This window comes from Rhinatrema bivittatum, chromosome 16 (assembly GCF_901001135.1).
Source record: "Rhinatrema bivittatum chromosome 16, aRhiBiv1.1, whole genome shotgun sequence".
In the NCBI taxonomy this organism is placed as follows: Eukaryota; Metazoa; Chordata; class Amphibia; order Gymnophiona; family Rhinatrematidae; genus Rhinatrema; species Rhinatrema bivittatum.
In genome coordinates this window covers 60,435,057-60,455,673 of record NC_042630.1, presented here as the reverse complement: position 1 = coordinate 60,455,673, position 20,617 = coordinate 60,435,057, and the positions used below count along the sequence as shown (strand labels likewise).

General features: G+C 40.1%; 1 pseudogene; it reads right to left on the bottom strand.

The window, feature by feature from the left end:
- Window positions 1-14,914: 14,914 nt before the first annotated feature.
- Window positions 14,915-15,821, bottom strand: LOC115077743 (annotated as a pseudogene).
- Between the last annotated feature and the right edge of the window lie 4,796 nt (window positions 15,822-20,617).

The following is a 20,617-nucleotide window of genomic DNA, read 5'->3' as shown; positions in this document are numbered from 1 at the left end:
GTGTTAGTAAGAATACGAGCCATGGCGTTTTGAAGGGTTTGTAGGGGTTTGATGGTGGAGAATGGGAGGCCTAGTAGGAGGGCGTTGCAGTAGTCCACTTTGGAGAAAATGGTGGACTGTAGGACTAATCTGAAGTCTTGAGTGTGGAGTAGGGGCTTAAGTTTTTTGAGGATCTGGAGTTTGTAGAAACCTGCTTTGAGGAGGGACTTGATGTGTGGCTTGAAATTCAGGTGTTGGTCAAGGGTGACTCCCAGGTCTCTCACGGAGGGGGGTAGTGTGGGGGGAGATGTAGGGGTGCGGTGGTGTGGTGGAGGTGTCGTGTTCAGGTTGCTTGGATATAAAGAGTAGTTCGGTTTTGGTAGTGTTGAGAGCAAGGTGTAGGTCGGTTAGTAGGGAGTTGATGGAGACTAGGCAGGATTCCCAGAAAAGGATGGTTTCATTGAGGGTTTTTTGAATGGGTATGAGTATTTGTATGTCATCGGCGTATAGGAAGAAGTCCAGGACTAGGTTTGAGAGTAAGTTGCAGAGGGGGAGGAGGTATATATTGAAGAGGGTGGAGGAAAGGGATGATCCTTGGGGAACGCCTTGTCTGAGGGGAACGTGGCATGATTCAAAGTTATCAAGTTTTATGAGGTAGATTTCCCTGTAAATGCATCATGCGGGTGGCAGGGGTAAGATATGTATATTATGATCCATCTCATTTAGAGAAATATTTGGAAGAGCGAAGAAACCAAGGGGTAGGGAACATTGTCTAAACCTGTTTCAAGTTGGAAAAAATGTAATTTTCTACCTAATTCCTGTTGTAATGTATCCTGAAGGATTGATGCATTTATGTTAAATTTTTGCTTCTAGGTTCCCCAAATATTGGTATTGTAACTGGTCTCATGAATTAGATTTATTTTTAGGAGAATGAAGGTTATGTAAATTTAATATAAAAATGTTCTGAGTTCCTGAAAAATATTCAAGGATTTCTTTGAATAATGTAAAGTTCAATTATTATTTTCTGTAATTTTTGAAAATCTATAAATAAATAATTAAAAAAAAAAAAAAAAGTTTTATGAGGTATTCTCTGTTAGTAAGGTAAGAGGTGAACCAGTCTAGCGCTGTGTCAGCGACTCCTATCTCTGTCAAGCGTGTGATAAGGATTTGATGATTGACAGTGTCGAAGGCTGCCGAGATATCTAGAAGAGCCAGTAGGTAAGATTTTCCTTGGTCTAGTCCGATGAGCATGGTATCAGTGATGGCTAAGAGGAGATTCTCGGTACTTCGGCCTTTCCGAAAACCAAATTGTGAGGGGTGCAGGAGGCTGTGGTCCTCGAGGTAGTCGGTGAGCTGGGTGTTGACTACTTTCTCAAGGACTTTCGCGAGGAAGGGTAGGTTGGATATGGGCCGATAGCTTGCTGGGTCAGCGGGGTCAAGGGAGGGTTTTTTTAGGAGGGGTTTCACAACGGCGAGTTTGAGGGGGTCTGGGATTCTGCCGAAGGTGAGGGAGCAGTTAATGAAGTTAGCTAGGGGTTTGGCGATGGTGGTGGGTATGGAGAGGAGGGTTTTGGAGGGGATTGCGTCTAGGAAGTGTGTCTAGGAAGTGCGTCTAGGAAGTGTGTCTAGGAATGGGCAGCAATGCAAAAGAGAACTGAATTGTCAAATCATTGTGTCGGGAGTTATAGGAAGAAAAAGAAAATGAAAAGACTGATGTGGTTCAGCAATGAAGTAGGAGAAAAGAGCAAACAAAGCACAGCAAAAATATAGACTCAAAAAGAGATGGTTTGGCAAAATCAGCAGGAGAAACAAAGGGAGGCAGGGAAGGGCGGTGAATGACTCAAACCGCCATTGTATTGGCCAATTAGTAAAAACTTTCTTTAAACATATATATGAAAACAGGAAGATCAAAAGTGGAATAATAAGAATTACAGAGAATGATGGGTTTAAGGAAGAGGAGGATTAGAAGGGAGCATGCATTTTTTCCCCAATGTGTCCCCTAAGGGTTATCAATGGCAGTTTATGGCACTGCCGCAGGAATGAAATGTTTTTCAAGAGGGTCCTTGCTATTAGCATCCTGCTGTCTGATTTCACAAAATGATGAAGAAGGCACTTCTGGACTCATTCTAGTGAATATTTCTAATGGTGATTGTTGCCCAAGGTTTCCTCACAATAAGATAATAAAAAAAAAAATCACATGCAGAATGGCAAAAAAAATTAAGGATTTTCATAATCTGCTGTGAAATCATACAATAAAGTGTCTTGCAAGTGTTTTAACATTATTTATTTATTTTGAGTGATTTTGATGCTACCTTTCCACAAACCTTGGCTAAATTGTTTAGAAAATACATTTAGCTGACCAGAAAAGTGAGTGAGGGGCAGCTGAGTCTGGCAGACTCAATGCAGCTGGTGATCGCTCACAAGGAATAATTTTCAAAGGTGTTACACGTGTAAATATAATTACTTTCATAGCAATTTTCAAATATTATTTATACAAGTAAAGTGCACTTATGGAGGTATAATGGATAATTCAATGGATACATTATAGCAATTGTCAAAAGCCCATGTATGTAAAGTGCATTTACATGTATAAAACCCAGTTTTAAGTGTATTAATCTTTTTGAAAATGACCCTCTCAATTGAGCAAAGGATTCCCCAGTGTCACAAACTGAAGGAATCAGTCTCCCATACTTTCAATGATTCAACACAAAACAGCATCAGTACTGACAGGTTAAAGATTCCACGCAGCACACTAGCAAAAAAAAAAATCAACTTGAATTTACATGACGTGTGTTTGAGGCAGCTCTCAAAATGTTCCTGAAATCACTGGACTTCTTAGTTTGAGAGTAATTTCTTCTTTCTGTCTGTCCTGTCCAGAATCAGCTTGTCCTAAGAAAATTAATCTTGTTTTTAGGGAAAACCCTGCAAAAGAGTAGTGGATCTAAGCGCTGCAGAGAAGGAATGGGCAGCAATGCAAAAGAGAACTGAATTGTCAAATCATTGTGTCGGGAGTTATAGGAAGGAAAAGAAAATGAAAAGACTGATGTGGTTCAGCAATGAAGCAATGAATTGATAGAATGTATAGGAAATTAAAACTAAGCACTCAAATGTTTGATATTTTTAAGTTTACCATCTATTTAAAATAAAATGAGGTGCTGTGCAGCCTATGGTTGAGCACAAAGAGGAGTCACCTGCCTCATTGACATCTTTAAGTCCGGGAGCACCGAATACATCTTCAAACACCCCCCCCCCCCCCCCCCCCTCGGTGGACTATCTGTATCTAAGATTTTTGAGTTAAATTCTGCTTTAACAGGGGACAAGGTAATACAAGAAGGAGGTGATGTAGAACCTTGTGATTTGGATGAAGGAGTAGGCACAGACACACACAAGGGTGTGAATACTGTCAGTGCCTTAGGGTCAGAACCCATTTTACCTCCAAAATTCGAGAAACCCTATAAAATAATGTTAGATAATGTCTGGACTGCTATAATGGCTTTGGAAAAGTCTATTACCACTCTTACAAATGTGGTCACAGATGTGAATAAAAGAATGTTAAATATTGAACAACAAAATGAAACACAAAAGACGCAAATGCAGGATATAGACCTGAGGATTTCAAAAATAGAGAAAATACAGACGAGCCTAATACAAGGGGATTCGATACATCTTATAAAAATGGAGAAAATTGAAAATGAACTGTGATACTTAAATCTGAGGGTGATTAATTTTCCACAGGTGGGAGGAATTTCAGTTCAAGAGCAATTTAAACAATATCTGGGTACAGTATTAAAAATACCGAATGAATTGACACCATCTCTGGCAAAAATATACTTTCTATCTGAGAGAAGAGAGAAAGAACAAGCAGGACAGCAAGATCAACAGCAACAACAAGGACAAGAACCATTAAATGTTACAGAATTGTTAGAAATGTCAAATAAAGAAATGGTTCTTAAGAGAGGAACTGTACTTGTTAGATTCATTTTTCCATCAGATAGGGATATGGTACTAAAATTGTTTTTGAGAAATAGATCTGTAAAGTATTATGATCAACAGATCTGTATTTTTCCAGATGTAACTAAAACAACACAAACCAGACGAAAGGAATTTTTGGCTTTAAAACAATTAGCAGACAGAGTGGGTGCTCAGATGACAATATGATACCCTAGTAAATGTATGATAAAATTGAATAATATAAATTATATCTATTATGAACCTCTGATCTAAAAAAATTCCTGGAGGCTAAGAATTTATTGGGGGAAATGGTTTCTGATTAATGGTATTCATAAAGTAATGAAGATAGGGGTTTTTCCAGTTAATATATTTAATCTTAAATTGCTTTGATATATGCTCAGCTAAGATGTTGATTCCTCCTACTTCATGGTTTAGGATGTCTAAAAGAATGTCTAAATTTATTCTGCCTTCTATAATTGAATTTATATGAAATTAAATATTTAATTTAAATAATTTTCTGTATTGTAAACTTATGATAGTAGACATCTGAATAGTGTAAATGACAGTATTATGTCATAATTTAAAAAAAATAATAAAGACTAAATTTAAAAATAAATAAATAAATAACAGCATGGGGTAACCTGCATGGCAACTACTAATACTACCATATGCAACTTTCTGGGCAGACTTGATCTACCATTTTTTCTGATGTCATTTATTTTGTTACTATGTAAACACTGATTTCAATTAGAAGTCTGGAGATGGTTTCTCTTTAAATGTCATGACCTTTTATATGACAAGAGATATCACTGCTCTGTTGAGGGTACACCAGATCATTTGTGATTCCTCCTAAGTTACACTTCAGATCCTGCCACTCTAAAAGTGACCCAATTCTCAGGTTTATTGAGGTAATGGGATCAACTTTTGAGCTTCTACCCCCAAAGACATTACAGAAAAGCAGAATTTGTTTTATAAATCTAGAATGAACACATTTGTATCTGGACCCAGGGATTAACTAGTCAAGAAATTATTCATTCACATGAAAAACCCTGCTTTTAGTATAAATACTTTTTACAGTTCGTATCAGAGGAAGCTTGATATTGAAAAAAGGAATTGAGCAGATCCTATAGTAAAGTAAAGTCTGATGCCATTACTTGCCTTCTTGTCCAGTGAATGCTGCGTCTCTGGAATGAATGGCTTGGAGTGTTTAAGTAGGTTTATATGCACCTCTGGGATCTGATCTCCAGGCACACAGACCCATGCTTTTCTTTTCTGTATCTTTAGACCTATATGACACCTAAACTCACATACATAGTGATTACTCACTTGTGTAAGAAATCCAGGATAATCAAGCCATTAAATAATCTGATTTTCTGGATACTTTTAAGGGGGCAAGTTTTCAAATGTTCACTGTGGGGATAAAGGTCACAAATCTTTGCCTATTGATAGTGATCCGAGTCAAAGTTAAACGTGTGTGCCTGCTTTCCCTCTGAATCTTGCCACAGAGACCAAGCACCAGTAGATGTTTGCCACTGTTTTGTAGGGATGTGCAATCATTTTTCCCAAATTAGTCAATTTCAATGAACTTGCCTAATTTGGAAAGGTTCCGGAGAATGGAAAAAATGATTGAATTTTTTCCAAAATTTCAGAAATAATTCATTTTCAGGTTAGCACGGGTTTGCGCTAACTCCCAGATAGTGCACACTAACTCTGCCACATTAGTGCGCACTATCGGGAGTTAGCACACGCTAACCCGAAAATCTGGGCCCCCCCAAAAAACAACCCAGAACCGGGGAAAAAATGAAATTCCCGAGGGTGGTCCCCGAAACAAAGCCCGACACGAAAATTAAACCCGAAGCACATCTCTACAGTTTTGTTGTTGCGAAGGCAGATTTTCCACAGAAACAAACTTATGTAGTTACAGTCCAGGGTAGAAAAAGAAGGTCACAGTTCACAAAGGGGTAGATTTTACAAATTTGCGCACACACGTACATTTGTTCGCACACCAGGCGCAAACAAGAGTATGCGGGATTTTAATAGATATGCGCGTAGCCGCGTGTATCTGTTAAAATCCGGGATCGGCGCATGCAAGGCTGTGCAAAATTGGCAGCCTGTGCGCACCGAGCTGCACAGCCTGCCTCCGTTCCCTCCAAGGCAGCTCCAAAATCGGAGCGGCCTCGAAAGGAACTTTCCTTCCACCCCTCCCCCACCGCAACTTTCCCTCCCTTCCCCTCCCTTCCCCTACTTAAACCCCCCCCCCCAGCCCTACCTAAACCCCCCTACCTTTGTTGCACAAGTTACGCCTGCCTGCGTCAGGGCTGGCCCGGTGCACGATTCCCAGGCCCAGAAGCCATTTCAGAGGCCGCGGCCACGTCCCTGGGCCAGAACCATGCCCATGGCCCCGCCCCCAAATGACGTGCTGCTGCGACACCCCCCCCTCCCCTCCCCCAGGAAAGCCCCGGGACGTACGTGCGTCCCGGGGCTTGCTCGTGCCTCCGAGCCTACTCAACATAGGCTTGGTGCATGCAGGGAGACCTTCGGGCAGGTTTTCGGGGGGTACACACGTATCTTACGCTCATACCCCTTTGAAAATCTGACCCAAAGTAAGCATGTTTAAAGGCCTTTTTAATGACACAAATAGGATAGCCATATGCAAAAATGTTTTTCACCATCACACAGGCATGCATAACAAAATCTTCTTGGGAGGAACACAGGTGATAAAGTCACAGGAATTTGCCTGTAGGAATGTTATATCTAAGGGAATGTGGGTGGTGGCTATTAAAGTGGAGGGGATTTTTTCTGTCAGAGAATTTTCTAGAGAGGGAAGTAACCACTACCAGTAATAATAGAGAGATTAATATCAAGGAACCTGAAGAGACAAAGATCCTAAACTGTAAGTTAGGGTCGCAAGAATTTAACCAATGAAAGAAGAGTAAAAAATAGGATAATAGAGGCAGACCAAATTAAAAAACATTATCTATATAGCGATGCCAAGTCAAGATGAACTGGTAGAAAAAGGAAGCATAGAGAAAGTAAGATTCAAAGAAATGTAGAAGAAACTTACAGACATTAAAATATTGGGAGCCAAGGTAGCTTCACTGATTTATAAGCACTGGCATATTTAATTACATTCAGTATCCCACACTCTACCTTTAATTGCATAAATTTGAGGAAGCAATCAGATTTATTGGTAAAATCAGTTTTGCTTGATGTGACTGAAATGACAATGCATCCTATGTAAAAGGTCACTCCCCATGTGGTGACTGTTTGTTTTGTACATTGACAATTAGTAGAGAAACATGGCGGGAGGCATCATCTGGATAAGTACTTATATATTGATGAATATGACCAATTGTACATCTTTATAAGTGTTATATGTTATCATCTGCCCATGTACAAATTATATGTGGGAAGAACTAAGCATTTGATAAAGATGGAACACTGTAGTTGTATTTCTAAAAATAAAATACAAGCTCTGATTGTCCAGCACCGCTTCATTCCCATTTATTTCTTGTTTTCTACTGGTGTATTATTGATCAGGTTAATCCACTGAACTTCCTTGAGAATATCTGCAACCACATAAACTGGTGGATCAAGTTGATATCACACAGTTATACTTTCAAAATGCTTTACATAAGATCCTTCAAGAAAGTATTTTAAAGGAACTCTTGTCTTGAAAGCAAAGGAAAATTCTTTTCATGGGAAAAACTAATTGATCACTGACCATATTTCCGTTTGTGGCAGATATCACTGTAATCTGGATCTCAACCATCTATTGTCCAATTTATAGAGTATCTTATGTATTACTACTAACACTTTAAAACAGATCCTAATAGATACTGGTAATCAATGAAGGTCCTTAAGTACAGGCATGATATGTTCATACCTCCTCACTCCACAAAGTACACTGGCTGTGGAACTTTGTAACAATTATACTGATTTAATCACGTTTTTGGTAACCCTAGAAGAAGTGAGTTACAATAGTTAACATTATTTAGTACCATCATTTGTATAACTAACCTAAAATCATCAAACCCAAATATGGCTTTAATCAATGGCAATATATACAATTTGAAGTACCCAGTTTTTCAGCAGCTTACGCATGTGATCTTTCATAGCTAATTTGCAATCTAGCTGGACTCCCAAGCTACATACAACTGATGATAGTACAAGATCAGTTTCCTTCAATGACATCTTCAAACATGCTGCCATCATGCAAACACTATTTTGCCAACAATATATTTCAGTCTTACATGGTGTTCAATGTTAACACCAATTTTGATTTAACCATATTTTTATTATTGACAAATATGATTGCCAGCATTTCAAAATGCAATCCTTCAGGGAATCCTAAATTGGGAACCAAAATTGAATATCATCTGCAAACAACTGATACTCTACCCCAATTTTCCCAGTACCTGGCATAACGATGCAATATAAATATTAATAGGATAGCAGACAGGGAAGATCCCTGTGGAACCCCATGTTAAGTTCCCATACCAAATAGTTACCTGAAAACTTCTCTTTGAAAGAAATGAGTAAAACCAGTCTTTCATAACCCCAACGTATTGAATTCAGACAGATGATGTAGTAGCATAGTATAATTGACTGTATTAAATTCTGTCACATATTGATCAGCACCAATAGAAAACTTTGATCCTGCTCAAAAACCCCTCAAAATGTATCTGACAAAGTCTTTGCTTCTCATGCTATAACCAAGGGATTGGGAGAGTGACGGTATACATTGAGAAAGGTAGCACATTGGATTCATAGATTCCCTTGACCCAGGTTGCATTTACACTCCAATTATAGTCCCATGTAACAGAAATTGACTATAAGGTGGGAGGAATAGGTAGAGAAGGCCTTGCTCTTCCCCTCTGTAGAATGGATCCTCAGGATGGTGGAGATGATAAATACGTAGGAATGTCAGTGATAGGAGACATGAGGTAAGGCAGAAATCACTCCTGTTACAAATGTCATAATTTCAATGATTGTGATGTCTCTCCAGGAAAGTTTCTGCTGAGCTGTGAGTTCACAGTAAAAGTCACTGATTAAATTAGAAAGAAAGAAATCTTGGATATAATGAAAGTATGTGGCAATGCTTCTATTAAACCTGTTACCCATGAGATAGCTGCCAGAAGAGCACAGACCATAAAAGTCAGGCTCAGGGCCCTTGTTATTTGCTGTTTGAATCCAGTTTCCGGGTATCCCCACATTTTTAGCAGTTACCCATATTAGCCCTTATTGATTGCTGTTTGAATCCAATTCCCTATTATGTCTTGCTGTTGGAACAGAGAGCAATGTTTGAGTTGCATCAAAGTAACAGTGTTATTGGTTAAGGATAGTAACCACTGCATCAGAAAGTAACCCCCATATTTTTTTCCCCCAGATCATAAACGTCAGGGCCCTCCCTTGCTGAAAAAATCAATTTCCCCTATCCCCCCCCCCCTGCCGTTGAAGCAGAAAGCAATGATGGAGTTGCATTAACAGTATCAAGGCTTATTGGTTAAGGGTAATAACCGCTGCTCCATCAAGTTACTCCATGCACTCGTTTTTTTCATTTCCATCCTTTAGCCTTTAGGGTTGCATGGTATTTATCCCATACCCTTTTGAATTTTTTTCACTGTTTTGGTTTTTACCACCTCCTCCAGAAGGTCATTCCATGCATCTAGTACACTCTCCATGAAGAATATTTTCTGACATTGGGTCTGAGGCATCCTCCCTGGAGTTTCATTTCGTGACCCCTAGTTCTCTGAAATGCTCCCTGTTCTATGCGCAGGTCCCCAGAGGCAGGCAGAGCTCCAGAGTTTCAATTCATGGATAAGATAATGGTGCAGGGAAGAGGGATTCAGTTTTGTAAGGAATTGGGGAAACTCTTCGGGAAGGGGAAGACTTTTCTGAAAGGATGGGCTTCACCTTGACCAGAGTGGAACCAAGCTGCTGGCACTAACTTTCAACAAGGAGATAGAGCAGCTTTTAAACTAGAACAAGGGTGAAAGCCAACAGTCACTCAGCAGTGCATGGTTTCGGAGAAATGGATCCTTGAAGGATACTAATGAAACAGGGCATCCCACAGAGGGGTTCCAATAAAAGCAAATGTAGTTCATGTGCCTATACGTAAAAAGTCACCTGAGCTAAAGATTTCCAAATTATCCCTAACAACTGAAAAGCAGGTTGTTAATACAAACAAAAAATACACTTTGAAATGTCTGTATGCCAATGCCAGAAGTCTAAGAAGTAAGATGGGAGAGTTAGAGTGTATAGCAGTGAATGATGAGATAGGCATAATTGGCATCACAGAGACTTGGTGGAAGGAGGATAACCAATGGGACAGTGCTATATCAGGGTACAAAATATATCACAATGATAGGGAGGATCAACATGGTGGGGGGTGGCACTTTATGTCTGGGAGGGTTTAGAGTCCAACAGGATAAAGATCATACAAGAGACTAAATGCTCAGTAGAATCTTTATGGGTAGAAATCCCATGTGTGTTGTGTAAGAGTATAGTGATAGTATAATACTGTCCATCTGGATGAAATAATCAGACAGATGATGAAACTCTATGTGAAATCAGGGAAGCTAACCAATTTGGCAGTGCAATAATTATGGGAGATTCCAATTACCTCAATATTGACTGGGTAAATGTAACATCAGGACTTGCTAGAGATAAAGTTCCTGGATGTAATAAATGACTGCTTCATGGAGCAATTGGTTCAGGAACCAATGAGAGAGGGAGCTTTTTTAGGTTTAATTCTTAGTGGAACACAGGATTTGGTGAGAGAGGAATCAGTGGTGGGGCAATGGGGGACAATGAGTAAATCTACAGCTCTAACACTAAATTTTCAAAAGGGGAAAGTTGATAAAATGAGGAAAATAGTTAGAAAAAAACTGAAAGGTGCAGCTGCAAAGGTTAAAAGTGTTCAACAGGCATGGACATTATTTAAAAATACAATGCTAGAGGTGCAGTCCATATGTATTCCGCGCATTAAGAAAGGTGGAAGGAAGGCAAAATAATTACTGGCATGGTTAAAAGGTGAGGTGAAAGAGGCTATTTTAGCCAAAAAAAATTCTTCAAAAATTGGAAGAAGGATCCATCTGAAGAAAATAGGATAAAACATAAGCAGTGTTAAGTATAAAACATTGATAAGACAGGCGAAGAGAGAATTTGAAATGAAGTTGGCTGTAGAGGAAAAAAATATTAATAAAAACTTTAAAAATATACGTCCAAAGCAAGAAACCTGTGAGGGAATCGGTTGGACCGTTAGATTAATGCTCGCAGCTGCCACTTACTCCTCTGTCTGTCGTCCCTTCAATTTTCTTTGTCCATAGCTACACATACTCCATCTTTGGTATAATATGGCCACAGCTTTTATTTTAATCAACATGATAACTTTTCTGGATACCTGAGCTGGTAGCATGTTTCCACCACTGCCCGCCGCATGAACCAGACAAGGAAGCCTGAGTCTGTGGGCCCCGCCTTGTTCCCGAGCAAGGGGGATTGTAAAAAAAAAACCCAAAAAACTCAAACCCACCCTACCCTTCAAATGTAATTAATTGTACCCCTCCACCCTCCCAACCCCCCAAGACTTGCCCAACCGACCCCACAAGACTTACTGATTTAAAATGTTGGTACCTATTCAAACCAAATCACACTACCTCAACACCTTTCCAAGGTGAGTAACTGAACTGAACTTTTCAACTTTTTACTTAGGTATACACTGCTCCTAGCTTATTTCTAGCTCTGGCTACTTTTGTTGTTTTGTTTGTTTATTTTTAATATATACAAACACTCTAACTTGTGCTTACTAGCTGCCTTACAGACTTATTAAAAATAAACACACTATCTACTGCTTACTAGCTGCCTTACTGACTGACTATTTAAAAATACAAACAGTCTAACTTCTGTTTATTTGCTGCCTTACTGACTATTAAAAGCATAAACACACAAACACACTAAATAATATTCCTAAATAGTTAACTTCGCCCCAGTACTTTTAAAAAAGAAAATGTCCCAAGAAAAAACTTACTGATTCCTTTCAGCCACCAGCAAGGTGATCCTCTCCTCTCAGTGCTACCACTGATGGAAACAGTGAATCATTTTATGAGATGTGCAAACAGGAGATATTTTAAGGCACCCCAAGCCTGATGGATTGGCTCCACACAGAAACAACTTGACCTTTGGAATCACATTTTCTGTATAGTTAATGACTCTTAAGAATGTGCCCTGAACTTTAAGTCACAGGAGTGATGTCACAATGCAGTGACACAAATGATGTCACAATAGGCTAATTTATGTGTGATGTCACATGCGGTTGTTACTCACAAGAGAAATATAAAATTGTGTTCAAATCAATGTCCCTGTTAGGTACATGAAAGACCACTTACATCTTTCTCCTTACCAGGTGCACCCCAGCCATTTTGTGGGTCTTGCAAGACCCTTTAAGGGAATTGTGGCCCAGTACAGTTCAAAGTACAGAAGGGCTGGGCACAACTAATGGGAAAAAAGAAGTTAGTGGTTTTCCATCCAAAGGGAATATTGGTTATAACTCACAGGAATGATGTCATGTTGAGCTGTATCCCTTACTTGTGATATCACATGGGACTGTATCTATCAGCAGTGAGTTATGTTGGGCTGTATCTCACAGAACTAATGTCACTTGGGGCAGTGTGTCACAACGGAGATGTCATGTTAATCTGTATCTCAAAGAACTAATGTCACTTGGGGCAGTGTGACACAACGGTGATGTCATGTTAATCTGTATCTCACAGAAGTGATGTCATTTGGGGCTGTGTGTCACAACAGTGATGTCATGTTAATCTGTATTTCACAGTGGTGATGTTGTTAGGCTGTCTCTCACAGTGATGATCTATCCTCACTCCCCGCTACTGGTAAGATAAAAATATCACAATACTCCTACCAAAAATACCCTACCTATTGTGCACCTACTAACTAATACTCTATAACCTAAACTCATATTTGAAAGCAGGAAGGTTTCATATATATATACTGCACCTTGCTAATACATCAGTTTGCTAATACATAATAATACATAATAATAATAATAATAATAATAATCAATTTGCTAATACATAATAATCATCAACCAACCTTCCTCCTGCCATTTTTATTAATTGTTGTCCAAACAATTTTTATTTTTCTTATTTATGTTAAAAAATATATTATTACAACCCTTTATTTCCCTTATCTTGCAGCTTAAAAAACTTTAAACAGTTTATGGGTGACGCTCTTTAACTAATGAGTCTTGTTGATATAATCTTACTTAGATATTTTTCTTGCACTCCATTGCTGTAATTGAAATTTCCTTTTTAATTTCTTAAAAAACAATTGTACTTGCGCCGTTATTTTTCAAACTATCCTTGTGGTCTCTCAATCCGATAACTACCGGCTGTCTTTAAGAACTTGTTATTGTAAAATGTATTATGACATTTCTTATCCTTATCAATACTTTACATTATTGTAATAATCGCTTTAATTTATAATCTCCTTTCAAATTAACTGCATCTATATAATATATATTCTGCCCCTTCAAAATCACAGCATCTCTTTACTCCATCTTCAGCGTCTTGTTAACCCATACACTGCCCCTTCATCCTGTTTTATCAAATAACACTGCATTCCCGATCTACTTATCTTCCTTGCTTAATGTCTCCCGACATGGCCATGTTTCGATATCTGTGTGTTATCTTCTTCAAGGGAGTCTCTTAGTTGTTTCTTTATCGTCGGGTCGCTCTTCTTTGTTCCTCCTTGTTCCTCAAGCTCATAAAACTTGTAACTGCTGTTTTTAAACCAGTCATTTGATCTCATTCGAACCAATGGAGCACCGCGTCTCTTACGTAAACCTAATTCCAACCACAAGGATAGCTGATGGGTGCCGGTTTGAAAATAACGGCACAAGTACAATTGTTTTTTAAGAAATTAAAAAGAGGAAATATCAATTACAGCAATGGAGTGCAAGAAAAATATCTAAGTAAGATTACATCAGCAAGACTCATTAGTTAAAGAGCGTCACCCATAAACTGTTTAAAGTTTTTTAAGCTGCAAGATAAGGGAAATAAAGGGTTGAATTGCTTGGAGAACAATTAATAAAAACGGCAGGAGGAAGGTTGGTTGATGATTATATGTGTGATGATTACTGCAGACAAGGCTATGTATTAGCAAGGTGCAGTATATATATGAAACCTTCCTCTTCCTGCTTTCAAATATTTTTTTAGTTTATAGAGTATTAGTTAGAAGGTGCACAATAGGTAGGGTATTTTTGGTAGGAGTCTCACAGTGATGATGTCACAGTGCTGTATTATGGACGGTACTGATGCTATAATGGAGTGTGTAGAGGCCTGAGAATACAAGAGGAAGGAATTTTACTGATCCCAAAATTGAGATTTGATCCTCCACAGGGTTCTCGGTGAGATTATTTTTTGATGAAGGAAAGATCCCTCTCCTATTGGAAGAGTTTGTATATCTGTGAATCTTTTCTTGAGTCAGCTGTCTAAGAGTTGTGCTGAGTTGCACTGGAGCATTGTTTTCTGTTTTCCTTTTGGGCCCAATCAGAACCAGGGTTGGATCTGGCACCAGGAGCCTTCATTCACAACTAGGATGCAGTTTTCTCCTATTTATTATTCCCCTTTCCCCTTTAGTCTGGTAATTGCAATCTCAGCCAGAGACCATGCAGCAGGGATCATTCTGGAACTCAAAACTCTTGGTCCCTAAAACTGGCTTTGAGCAATGACCACAACTTTCTGTGCACCACCCCCCCTCCCTCAATGGAGCTATGAATGCTGTCTCTGCCAATACGTAGCAACTGGCTGACTTGAGAGTGGAAGACCCAACCCATTGATTGAACCAGAAACTTTAAAGGGAGCTTCATCTTGAGCCTTTCTAGAAACTGGAGTCTCCTCCTTCTAATAACCTTCTGTGATTTATACATCATGTGGCCTCATAAGCAGCTTCCCTATGACTTTCCTCATGCATCTTTCACCTCCTTGTTCCTCAGACTATAATGATGGGGTTCAGCAAGGGGTGTGACTGCTGTGTAGACCACAGATAGGATTTTACCCTGCTCCTGGGAATATGTTGAGCTGGAGCTCATGTAAATGGAAAAGAGTGACAGATAATATATGGAGGATGACAATGAGGTGGGGAGGAAACAGGTGGAGAAGGCTTTACGCTTCCCCTCCACAGAGCGGATCCTCAGGATAGCTGAGATGATGTAGGTGTAGGATATAAGAGTCACAAGGAAGGCAGGCACTGATAACAATGCAGTTTTCAACAAACAATATAGTTTCAGGGCCAGCCGTGTCAGTACAGGAAAGCTTTAACAGTGGCATGAGCTCACAGAAGAAATGATTGACCTTGTTAGAGCCACAGAATGAAAGGCGGGTGACAGAAGCTGTGATTGTCTCAGAAGGTAGAAAGCCAATGATCCAGGAAGCAGATGTCAGCAGGACACAGACTCTCTGATTCATGATGATTGAATAGTGTAAGGGGTGGCAGACTGCAGCATAGCGATCATAAGCCATAGCAGTGAGAAGGAAGGCCTCAATGCCGGTGAAACCTAGGAAAAAATACAGCTGCGCCATGCACCCAGCATAGGAAATTGACTTATTTCCTGACAGGAAGATCTCCAGCAGTTTTGGGATGACAGTGGAGGTGCAGCAGATGTCTGTGAGGGACAGGCTACAGAGAAAGAAATACATGGGAGTGTGCAGGCGGGAGTCAGCATAGATCACTGTAATAATCACAAGGTTCCCCAGAATGGTGATAATGTAGATGACTAGGAAGACCAGGTAGAGAGGAACCTGCAGCTGGGGATTATCAGAAAGTCCCAGAATTATAAATTCTGCCACCAATGTCATATTTTCAATGTCCATTTGTTCCTTTTTTTTCTTGTCCTGTGGGTATAAGAATAAATTTGATATGACATGTTTCGTACAGATATCATTGATCATTAAAGATGCTGCAATGTGTGGCCAGAAAAAAAAAGGTCACTGATCTGCACCTCAACAGATGTCACATTAAACTCACTGGCTGGGCAGTGACCATTTATTGCATTGGGAGGAGATTGCTCAGACAAATTGTTGTGTTATTAAAATCTTATCCTATTCTATGTGTTTGGGAAAATGTTTTGAAAATTAATTCTAAGTAGAGATGTGGTTCGTTTATCATGAATTAGGCAATTTCAACGAAATTGCCTAATTTGTCATGGGTCGGGGACCCCAAACCCCGAAACTGATTTTCCCTGATCTATGAGGAAAATTAGTTTTTTGGGTTTGTACGGGGGGGAGGGGCACATTTTATTTTTTTAAATAAAAAATCACCCCAAGAATAAAATTCACTGTAATACAACCCCCCTACCATCCCGATCCCTCCACAAGACTTACTAACATCCCTGGTGGTCCAGCGGGGTCCTGCGAGGGATTTTTCCCTCTGTGCTGTCAGGCGGTTCTGGCCTGCCTTGATCAAAATGGCGCCGATAGCCTTTGACCTACTATGTCACAGGGGCTACCGGTGCCATTGGTCAGCCCCTGTGACATGGCCATCGGCGCCATCTTGTGCTCCTACCATGTGACCTGTGGCTGACCAATGGCACCGGTAGCCCCTGTGACATAGTATGGGCAAAGGTTATCGGCACCATTTTGATTACTGGCAGCCGATGGTCCGAGTGCAGGAAGTCGCTTCTGGACCCCCGCTGGACTTTTGGCAAGTCTAATCGGGGTCAGGAAGGTCCTCCAAGCCTTTCCAAAAGTCCCTGGTGGTCCAGCGGGGGTCCGGGAGCGACCTCCTGCACTCGGACCATCGGCTGCCAGTAATCAAAATGGCGCCAATCCCCTTACTATGTCACAGGGGCTACCGGTGTCATTGGTCAGCCCCTGTCACATGGTAGGAGCACAAGATGGTGCCGATGGCCATGTGACAGGGGCTGACCAATAGCACCGGTAGCCCCTGTGACATAGTAGGTCAAAGGCTATCGGCGCCATTTTGATCGAGGCAGGCCAGACCGCCCGATAGCACAGAGGGAAAAATCCCTCGCGGGACCCCGCTGGACTACCAGGGATGTTAGTAAGTCTTGGGGAGGGATCAGGATGGTGGTGGGGGGTTGTATTTAATGTATTTAAGTGAATTTTAATGCTTGGGGTGGGGTTTTTTTAGCTTTGTTTTCCCGTGTCATTTTTTGGGCCGGTTTTGTTTTCCCCATTTAGTTTTTGTTTCATTTTTCAAAAAAACTGAGGAAAAACGAAATATACCCTGAAGCGTCTGACTGAAAAACGACCCGGTAGAAAAAAAACGAAAGCTCATCTCTAATTCTTACTAAAATTATTTTAAGGAAAAACAAGCATTTCTGGATAAAACTGACACCAATTTTTTAAGAGTAAAATGAAAATATGAGCAATTAGAAAGAGAACATGGGGACTACTAAGATTATACAAGGGCAGCTATCGATCCACAAATAAGAACAAGAGATCAGATTGGGAGTATGGGATGTCCATCCATTATATTTCATGTACATAATGATGAAAGGATTAGCAAACATTTATTCGAGTGTGATCCTGCAGGTTAAGATGTACCTCCCCTTGCAGTACAGATCTTCAGCAGAGTGGACACACCTGAAGGAGTAGAGAAAATGAGAGGTGATCTAAGAAAACTCAAGGAGTGGTTGAAGTTTTGGCAGCTGGGATTCAATGCCAAGAAGTGCAGAGTCCTGCATCTGGGGGTGCCGAAATCCAAAGTAATAGCATAGGAATGGGGAGCAAAAGACTGATGTGCACAGACCAGGAGTGAAACCTCAGGATCTTAGTGTCTGAGGATCTGAAGAATAGTTAAGCAATGTGACAAGGAGGTAGCTTAAAACCAGTGGGATGCTGGGCTGCATGGAGAGAGGTATAAACCAGGCAGGAAAAAGGAGGTGATAATACCCCTATATAGGTCATTAGTGTGGCCTCCCTGGAGTATTGTGTTCTAGAGATGTGAATCAGTTCCGGAATCGTTTCCGGTAATCATGTTCGTAGAACCACAGGAAATCTTTGTTTCCCGTGGTTCTGATAGCTTTTTTTTTTTGGCTGTCCTGAGCTGAAAAAAAAACCACCTTCAAATTTAATTATTTACAATCTTCCACCCTCCTGACCCCCCCCCCCCCCCCAAAAAAAAAAAAAAAGTTGCCTAAAGTCCCTGGTGGTACAGCAGGGGTCCCAGGAGTGATCTCCCGCTCTCGGGCCATCAGCTCCAAGAAAACAAAATGATGCCATGGCCCTTTTCCCTTACCATGTGACAGGGGTTATTAGTGCCATTGGCCGGCCCCTGTCACATGGTAGGAGCAATGGATGGCAAGCGCCATTTTTTAAGATGGCCATGTGACAGAGGCCGGCCAATGGGGGATTGTAAATAATCAGATCTGAAGGGTTGGGGTGGGTTTGGATTTTTTTTCTATGTGCCCTTTCTCCACCCCCCAAAAAATGATAGGAAAACCACACAAAAGTTTGTGGGGTTTTCCTTTCGTGTTCAGGGTCCCCCCGATACATGACGACTTTTGAAATATTGTACGATATTTCAAATCATTGAATGCACATCCCTATTGTGTTCAGTTCTGGAGACCGTATCTCAAAAAGGATAGAGAAAGGATGGAGGTGGACCTGAGAGAGTTGACCAAAATGGTGCAGGGTCTGCATCAAAAGCCATATGAAGCATTCCAAGGTAGAGCTCACATACCTTATAAAGGAGATATTGAGATAAGTCTGCTCATGTTGCAAGGCATCCCTAAATTTATCCACTTAACTTTGGTTTATCTGGATAACCTCAGTGATGCAGTGGCTGAATATTGACCTGGCCAAGGAGATTAATTTAGGTTTGTTTAACCTTAAAGTGAAAGATGAGTCTCTATAAGGAGATGAAACTTTCATAGAGGATGTGAACTAACAAGTTGGAGGAACCTGGTGATGTCTAAAGCCTTAGCATGATCCAGAAAACATAAAGGAAGACTTTATAAGCCCAAATATGATCAGGAGGGTTTTATACTGTCTAGCTATTTCATGGATGGGTCAGAATAATCTGTTGGTAAATGTAAAAAAAGACAGACAAGATATCACTTACATGAGGAATAAATGAAACATAAATATCACTACAGGTAGGAAAGCATAGTGTGAAGGCTATTCATGATTTAGGGAAGACTTGTTAGACACCTGATTTACCTTACGGCAACAGCTATTAAACTGTGGTGAGGAAAGGTATTTTCAAGCTAAGAAAAATCACATGATTAAGATACATATTGAATAGGAGGAATTTTAGACCAGTAATGCAGGCCTTATGTGGTCCTTCCCAAGGGCTCTGTGCAATCTGTTAATGAATGTGGCAGCCTGGATGATTGCAAGGTGTGCTCTATCAGCCCATGTCACTATGACATTGAAGGAGTCAGTCAGGCTTTGCTCCAATACAGAGTTCAATTTAAGATTTTGAAATTGGTGCATCGGGTATTATATGGGAAGTTTCCCCCATACGTACTAGATTTAGCGTAAGTATATTGTCCAGCCCGTAATCTCTGTTAATGTTAAATTTGTACATTACCATTCAAAAAAACATAGAAACATAGAAATAATGGCAGAAAAGGACCACATGGTCCATCCAGTCTGCCCAGCAAGCTTTTTAAGGTAGTAACTGCCACTCCGTGCTAGTTTCTCCCATGTTTCTCTTAAGGGCAGTAACTGTCGCTTTGTGCAGTTATCCCCAAGCCTTAAGGCAACCATAAAAATTGCAGCTAGAAACATTTTTTAAACAGTTTCAAAATTGCCAAATAGCTTCATCTATAGCTTCAGAAAGGAAAGACAATGAGTTCCAGAGCCTCAGATCTCCAAAGATAAATGCACTCCATTTTGTTTGCTTTAATTTGGAAGTAGGAGCCGGAGTTTCCAACAAGCTTCATTGTGAAGACCGCAAGAAACATAATGGCTGATGCGGGTTTCCAGCATTGTAAATATAAAGATGGGAAGACTTAGGAATAATGCTTTGAAATCTATTTGTTGTGTTACAGGCAACCAATGTGAATCCTTTGCAACAAGATGAATGTGGCTCTCATGGTTTTTCACCTGTTATTAAACTGTTATATAGTGTCTATAAATCAGATTTATGTGAACATCCCTACATCCCAGGGTTCTTAAGGAACTCAAAAATGAAATATCAGATCTATTAATTAAAATTTAAAACATACCAATAAATCATCCATTGTACCTGAAGACTGGAGAGTGGCCAATGTAACCCCAATATTTAAAAAGAGCTCCAGGGGTGATCTGGGAAAACTATAGACCAGTGTGCCTGACTTTAGTGTCAGGAAAAATAGTAGAAGTATTCTAAAGATCAAATTGCAGAGCACATAGAAGACTTGGTTTAATGGAACACAGTCAGCATGGCTTTACCAAAGGGAAGTCTTGCTCACAAATCTACTTCATTTTTTTTGAAGGGGTTAATAAACATGTGGATAAATTGAGCCAGTAGATGTAGTGTTTTGGATTTTCAGAAGGCATTTGACAAAAGTCCCTCATGAAAGGCTTCTAAGAAAACTAAAAAGTCATGGGATAGGAGGCATTTGCCTTCATGGATTACAAAGTGGTTAAAAGACAGGAAACAGAGAGTACGATTAAATTGTCAATTTTCTCAGTGAAAAAGCATAAACAATGGAGTG